Source organism: Zeugodacus cucurbitae, chromosome 2 (assembly GCF_028554725.1).
Source record: "Zeugodacus cucurbitae isolate PBARC_wt_2022May chromosome 2, idZeuCucr1.2, whole genome shotgun sequence".
NCBI classification, from domain to species: Eukaryota; Metazoa; Arthropoda; class Insecta; order Diptera; family Tephritidae; genus Zeugodacus; species Zeugodacus cucurbitae.
In genome coordinates this window covers 32,091,955-32,099,971 of record NC_071667.1, presented here as the reverse complement: position 1 = coordinate 32,099,971, position 8,017 = coordinate 32,091,955, and the positions used below count along the sequence as shown (strand labels likewise).

The 8,017-nt window shown below is 34.9% G+C and overlaps 1 long non-coding RNA gene across 1 annotated transcript; it reads left to right on the top strand.

Moving 5' to 3' along the window:
- Nucleotides 1-1,145: 1,145 nt before the first annotated feature.
- Nucleotides 1,146-5,822, top strand: LOC105219683 (uncharacterized). Its single transcript, XR_008470026.1, has 4 exons — nt 1,146-1,568; nt 4,478-4,666; nt 4,770-5,293; nt 5,379-5,822. It is a non-coding gene; the product is annotated as an uncharacterized LOC105219683 (long non-coding RNA).
- The last annotated feature ends 2,195 nt before the right edge of the window (nt 5,823-8,017 follow it).

The window sequence follows — 8,017 nt, the reverse complement described above, 5'->3', positions numbered from 1 at the left end:
TACATTACACATACCATACAGCCGGGCTACGACGATTGGCGGTTAGTCAGCACGGCACAGCTTTTGCGATGCGGCGCTATCTGCTGGACAATTGTGGCCATTTGCATTGGATTGCTTTTGATTATTGTGGCCGCAAGCGTGGCTGCCGGCATAGCAATGAGCTAAGTGCAATATATATAATGTGTTCCATCTTTTAATTAGGTGCAAAGTGAAAGCAATTTGATGTATATATTCCAGTAATTGGTTGCATTTGAGTTAGTTTAACTAATATATACTTCGCAAATTAAAAATAACTTGTTTTCACATTGGATGTGATATATTTTTTCAAGTGTTGTAAATTTATGATAAATTCAGAAACGCAGAAAGGTATGTAATCTTATGTTCCCAGAGAATCTGTGATATCCATTCGGTTCCTAAAACACAGTTTTGAAACACTAAAAAAATAATTGTTCGCAAAATGACATTGACAAAATCACATTGATTTATTATAAATGCATAGTCAATATAAATCAGTCCGAAATTTCATTATATTTTATTAATGTTTAATCTCTTCGTCATACACTACCATTTGAGCAACACTGCACTATCTGAATAGTTCTTCATGATACGATACACTCACACTACACTAAGCAAGTTAAACTAATTTATTTCTAAATATTCGTTCATTATGAGTAATAATCCGATTTAGCACCACTAAATACTTATATACATAAATTATAAACTCCCACGATTATCATGCCCAGTAAATATCTATAAATAATTGATTGTGATTACGCTCTCACTCAATTCTAATAAGAAAGCTTCGCTTGATTCACTTTCGTTTAACCAAATTAAAGAATTAATAATTAAAACCCAACTACAACCAAAAAGCCAATACGACAATGTCAAATACAGTAGTTTTCCGAAATAACGAATATTCTTTTTAACGAAACCCGCTTATAACGAACAAGCAAATTTGTTACATTGAGTACCTTAAATAACGAACATCAGGGGAAAACATATGAAGAAAGAGAAAAAAATCAAATAACTTCGAACCAGAATTAAAAATAAAACTTGAAAAAATTCAAAAGAAATGTGCTAACTGAAAAAAATGTTGAATTTTATAAAAAAAACTTAAAATTATTGATCAGCACCAAATAGAAGTATAAGTGTCAGAATTGGTCCATTTTTGAAGAATTTATTTTTTTTTTTTTGTAAATTTAAGGTTTTTTTTGTATAAAAACTGTTACAAAAATGTTATTCAAAATATTGGCGGTCGCTAGCTACTACTTTTGACCATCTTTCTGGCAGCTTACGTATTCCGTGTAAATGTCGAGAATTCAGCTCAAAAAGTGACATTTTCAGTTGAGAATAAGTTTGGGATGCAAACAGATCTCTACAAATATTTTATTGGGTTAATGTTGACACAAATGTCCAAGATCGATATAAAACGATTTAATCGACCAGTGCTTGACTCTAGAGACAACTATTGGAAAACGGAAGCAAAGTTGTAGACCAATAATAAAACAATTTATTGAACTGCAATTTACGGATATTTAACTCATTTTTATTGAAAAATATACCTCCAAGTGAGTACTCGAATTAACGAAAATTCGATGTAACGAACATTTGTCAGTCATGTTAAGGTGTTCGTTATTTCGGAAAACTACTGTAAATAATTAAATCAGTAATAGTCCAGAGCTGACTAATTACTCTAATGAGCATTCGGTCTCCATGTTGAAAGGATGAATGCGCTTCACAAGTGCCGTGGGCGTAAATGTAGCAATAATAACGAGCTAGAATCAAACTCACCACAGCATTAACACTGTGTATTTATCGTAATGAATAAGCGCATTTCAGCTGAGTCCTGGCTATCAAAGTCGAGGCTCAACTAAGTTCTGCAACTCTCAAACCAACTCAGCCACATTGCCGAATTTCTGGAGGGGATTCTTTAATTTCTTACGCTCATAATTGCGCACAGATTATGCGCTTTAAATATATATGTTGACATTTTTTAATTGAAGAATTTGATTTGGAGGGAATAAATTGTAAGACGGGTGTACTTATAATTTAGTAATAAAGTTTTGAATTTAACTTTACGCTTTAATTTATGATATGCAGTAGACAAAACATTGTTGTTGCCGAAACTCAAGTCAATGGTATTCGACTATGCTATCAGTAAATTGTTCACATAAAAAAGTTGTGGACTATTGCTAGATGCACAGATAACGTATAAAACAAAACACCTTTGGCAATATGTATATGCGCGGCACGCTGCATTAAAAATAACACCAATTAAATGAAATTAAGCTCTATATACAATGTATATATCCCTGCACATCAACCTGTATGCATGTTGCTGCATATGCAACTGTGTTTGAATATGTGCAACATCTGCAGTAAGTATTTGTAAATACGCGTGGTCCACGCACATCTAAATGACACAAGCGCGTGCTTTCACCCACATGGGTATACTGGGATGTAAATTTTCGGATTTGCGTAAAAAGTGACACAAGTATACGCACTACGATGAAATTGGCAATAAAACGTTGTTTAATCGCCGCAAAAATAAATATTTAGTGTGATTTCAGTGGGGAGAGTTAAAGTTGGCGGTTATTCCGCGCAATTCGACGCAATTCAGCGAATATTATCCTGAATAAAGTTGATATTAAACAATTTTGGTTTTTCGAAATTTATTATTGAAGCATTTCCATAATCAACCTTTCACGCCGTCAAAGATGATTTTAAACCTTTTGATAAGTAAAAAATTACATACACCATATTTATTAGTGTCTTCTTTTTGCAATATTAAAGCACGCCGAGGCTGGCTCGAATGAATTCCAGCCGAAATCCCCAATTTTCGACATTTTTGAACAATAATTGGGGCAGTTGTTCCGGAGTAGATTGTCTGTTGATTGAGAAATGCAAACCAATCTCAGTATAAATAAAAAAAAACACTGCCAAAAGTCCAACTCCTAATAAGGAATTGCTTTATTGAAATACCGACTAAAATGTATGCCAGTAAAAGATAAAATAGGTGTAAATGTATTATTTATATTATCTTTATAACAAATATAATAATTTGAGATTAAGTTTTTGCCATTAATTTTTGGAGTTAATAAACAATTGATCTAACATTCTCATATTTTTTTAAAAGCGAACAACTGCAGCGAAAATTTTATACTCTCGCAATTTATTGCTATATTTTTATTAAGATAACACACGATTTGTCCCATATATTCGGCATAAGGTCCAATAGAAAACGAAAATCATCATATTTATATAGGCTAAGATAATTCCTGAACCGATTTCACTCATTTTCACCACCAACATACATATGTACATTATATCTATGATTATTTGCTCATTAAATTTGGTTAAGATCTTTCACATATTAACCAATTTATTACCTATTAAACCCATCGAAATTTTGAAAATCCTATAAATGCTATGATAAGGTATATGAGAGCTAGGGGAAGTTATGACCCGATTTTAACCATTTCTAGTACAGAGACAAAGATTTCCTCTGAATTAAATTGAGATATCTGAGAGATTTAGCGATATTTTCGGTGAAAAATTACCCTGAGGCACTGAGTTTTTCATATTCGATATCCGGGGCATTGAAAAGTTATAGTCCGATTTCGACAATTCTTCACAAGTGATGCCACAGATCTTATACAGTATTTGTGTAAAGTTTTATTCCGCCATATTCATTGGTTCCTTTATAAATTATATTATATTATAAAGTGAAGGGAGAAGATGGAATTCAAAATTAAGTTATGTGGGAAGTTGTCGTGGTTGTGAACTGATTTCATCCATTTTCCACACGTGTCAAAAAAATATTAAATACCGAACCGACTGCAGAATGTTTGGTTTATATAACTTGATTTGTTTGCGAGATATATACAAAAAACCTATTTGGGGGCGGTGCTACACCCACTTCCCCAAAAAAAATTACATCCAAATATGACTCTTACTAGGGCGATCCTTTTTACCAAATTTTACTTCTATAAATTTATTTATGGCTAATTTATGACACTTTATGTGTTATTAGTTTTTGCCATTTTGTGGGCTTGGCAGTTGTCCGATTTTGCACATTTTCAAAAGCACCCCTCTCACGGTCCTAAGGAACATGTGTACCAAGTTTCGTCAAGATATCTCAATTTTTACTCCAACCCTCAAAGTTAACTGGTCTTCGAATACATCTCCTCAAACCTTAATTAACTTCTACTAAGCTAATAACTTGCATATGAATGGAAGCCTGATTAGAGAAGGGTCTATTAATATTGCCACTTCCGCATTCAGTATTTCGTTGTTCAGTTTTACAGTTTATCTGAAAAGGTCTTGAGTGACTGGCCTGAGTTTCAGAAAGACGGATAAAAATCTAGCCCGATTCGGTTATGTAAATCCGACTTCACATTTGTTAAGAGTTTTAAAGTAAAGGTCAAATTGCTCAACTACTTCCCTTTCTATATTCAATTTGCGAATGGTGGTAAAGGAACAACGGGCACAAATAGCTTAGCGTGACATAATCCGGCGCTCCTTGACAAGCGTGCACGCTACAATGGTGATTTGGTGCAACTGAAAGAGATACCCTTGAACGGCTAAACTGAGTTAAAGGACAAGGCCATGGAACTGTTGGTTGTAGCGCAGGGCATGAGACACCAGCACATTAACCCCTTAAGTGGTGAGTAATAAATACTTTTTGCTGTGTCACATTTAATTAAGACTTTGTTTGAAGACTCTTTTTTGTGATGAATTTCATTTTGCTACCAATTTTCGCCCGCTAGGTTGGCTATCCGATCCGAATCGCACAGTTATGGTGTTTGTTTACTGTTCACGCGGTTCGTTGCTCATCATGGACGAAATCAAATTGGATTGGAGTTTTCGTCTGAGTTTGTTGACGGATTTGGTGAACGAATCTTCTTAATTGAATTCTTAAAATAAGTCGCTCGAGCTAAATGTGGTAGTCACCAGTATCTATATACCCGTATGAATTACGCGATATATAATAGATTATCTCAATACTCAAATAATTTTCGAAAGCTTACTTCGTAATTGGCTTGAACAAATGATGAATTTATTTTAATACATCAAAACGTTGTTAATTTTATCCCAAACCTGTGTCTGAAGTCTAGAAGATCCCGGTGGCAGAAAATTTGAAAATGGGCGTGTCCGTCGAAGCGGAGGGATTCCATGATGTCATTATTTATTTTACCGATATCGTTGGTTTTACAACAATTGCTGCGCACTGCAGTACCGTACAGGTTGTGGATCTGCTGAATGATCTATCAACGCTTTCAATGTGTACATGGTAAGCGGAAGGAGAGCTACTTCTTGTATGTATGTATGTACATTGTATATGTTTACATATATTTCGTGTTTTTGATTTTTGATAGGTGGAAACCACTGGCGATGCTCATGATTCGATTATAAAAAGTTTGGTAAGTAGCAGAGAGCAGCTTCGGGTATGTTCGAGTGTGTTCAATCACACTAGCTTAAATTCGGTACGAGTGTGTCGTAACACTCTTCAAACACGTGTTCGATCGAGTTTGGAACCCGAAGCGAAAATAACACAAACGAACAATCACGACGGTCCTATCTTCGAGTGCAAGCAGCAAACTCGGATTTTATGTATATTATATTTTCGGGTGTGTCGTGCACGTGTTGATTGTGATCGACACACTCGAGTGGCACTCGAAGACCAAAAAATAATAGATAAACATACGTACACACATATGTATGTATGTTGGCGTCGGGATGACGCGTTCTGTCTTAGCTTTTTTGGTTGAATAATTTGAATATTAGACGTACATAGTACATATTATAAAAGAATAATTCAATTTAAGATAGAATTCACTCAAAACTTATTTTATTTATTAATTCATAAATCATAAATAAAAAAACATTTCATTGCACTTAAATATTTTAATTTTTTTTAAAACACAAATTTCAGGTGTAGACCAGATAAGGTGTTTGTGCCATTGGAAATGTTCCTACAGCCCGAATTTTCTATCGTTGTCATTATGAATTATAAAAAGTAAACAAAACAAACAAAACCAATAATCGTTGACAATCACTACGCAATAATAGCATGACTGCCAATTACATACATACATATTCTGAAATTTTGTGCACACTCGTGTGTGACTCGATCACATTCAATACGATCGGGTTAGAGTTCCACTCGTTCACAAACGAGTGTCAACTCGGCACTCTGTTAAAATAAGCATATATGCTTGTGGTTCGAGTGTCGCGAAAGGCTCGTTCGTTTTGAACATGTCTCCAAGCGATCAATACGTGTATTAATACCGAAAAGTTTTATCAAACTAAAACAGAGTGGACATTCGAGTGTGCACGAAAATGATATACCCGTTGCAGCTCTCTGGTAAGTAGTGACAGCAAAGTAGTGACACTGCGTTACAAAAGGTTGTATTTGCGAAGGAAAGATAAATGAGAACAATTGATTCGCCTTTTTTGTGAACGTAGTTAAAAATATGTTCTAAGTAGTATAAAATCTACTATTATTATCCAACCATAATTAATAAGTAGCATTAAAATATGTCCGATTTTCTTCTAATAATGGTTTTGAATTTTTGATTCAAGTCCAGGACAGGGGGTTAATATCTATTTAATATTAATAATCATAGAGAATAGAATATCTAACATTTTTCTCCATGAATCAAATATTTAATTTTATTTTCGGAAATTAGTATGAAACTTTTATAATAAATTAACAAGCATCTTCAAAGAGATTGGTCTAGCAGAGGAGGACCTAAACATTATACTTTCGCTTCAATTGAAGCGCAAGGAATGTTCGGTCAGTGGATAAATAACATTGATTGATTGCATAATCTTTCATCGAGAGAGTTGCAAAATTAGCCTGAGTTCAAGATATATTTCCAATTTCCTTCTGAAAAATAAAAAAATGTAAATACAAAGAAGTACCATTGGAAACTAATTATTTAAAATGAGGCTTATAGTTAAATAGCAAATATTAAGGTAGACTTGGACCTATTTAACTACTCTTTCAACTTTCTTATAATTGTATTCATCTGTTTTCTGTCTTTGTTTTTGTCACAGGCCTTCCTGGATCATCCACTGGAATTTCTTTTGGACTGTAGGTTAGGAATTAGGATCCCGACATATGTATGTAACTAAATAACAATATAAACAATCGGATAAACGATTTTTACATAAACAATTCAGTTTGTCAAACAATTTTTCCATTTGCGCAATATAAAAATCACATTTCAATAAAAACAAGTAAGGAAGGGCTAAGTTCGGGTGTAACCGAACATTTTATACTCTCGCAATTTATTTATTTAACTTAATTAATATTATATAATACACAATTTGACCCACATATTCGTCATATATATTATATTTAGTCCATTGAAAGTTGGAAACCCTAATATTAGGTTAGAAGCACCGAAGTCGACACCGCTTACGCGGTTATAGCCGAGTCCAAAACAGCGCGCCACGTATCCCTCCTTCTGGCAGTTTGGCGCCAATTGGTTATTCCAAGCGAAGCCAGGTCCCTCTCCACCTGGTCCTTCCATCGGAGTGGAGGTCTCCCTCTTCCTCGGCTTCCACCAGCGGGTACTGCATCGAATACTTTCAGAGCTGGAGCACTTTCATCCATTCGAACAACATGACCTAGCCAGCGTAGCCGCTGTTTTTTTATTCGCTGGACTATGTCTATGTCGTCGAATAACACATACAGCTCATCGTTCCATCGTCTGCGGTATTCGCCGTTGCCAACATGACCTAGCCAGCGTAGCCGCTGTTTTTTTATTCGCTGGACTATGTCTATGTCGTCGAATAACACATACAGCTCATCGTTCCATCGTCTGCGGTATTCGCCGTTGCCAATTCTTAAGGGACCATAAATCTTCCGCAAAACCTTTCTCTCGAAAACTCCTAGTGCCGTCTCATCGGATGTTGACATCGTCCACGCTTCTGCACCGTAAAGTAGGACGGGAATGATGAGAGACTTGTAGAGTTTGGTTTTTGTTCGTCGAGAGAGGACTTTACT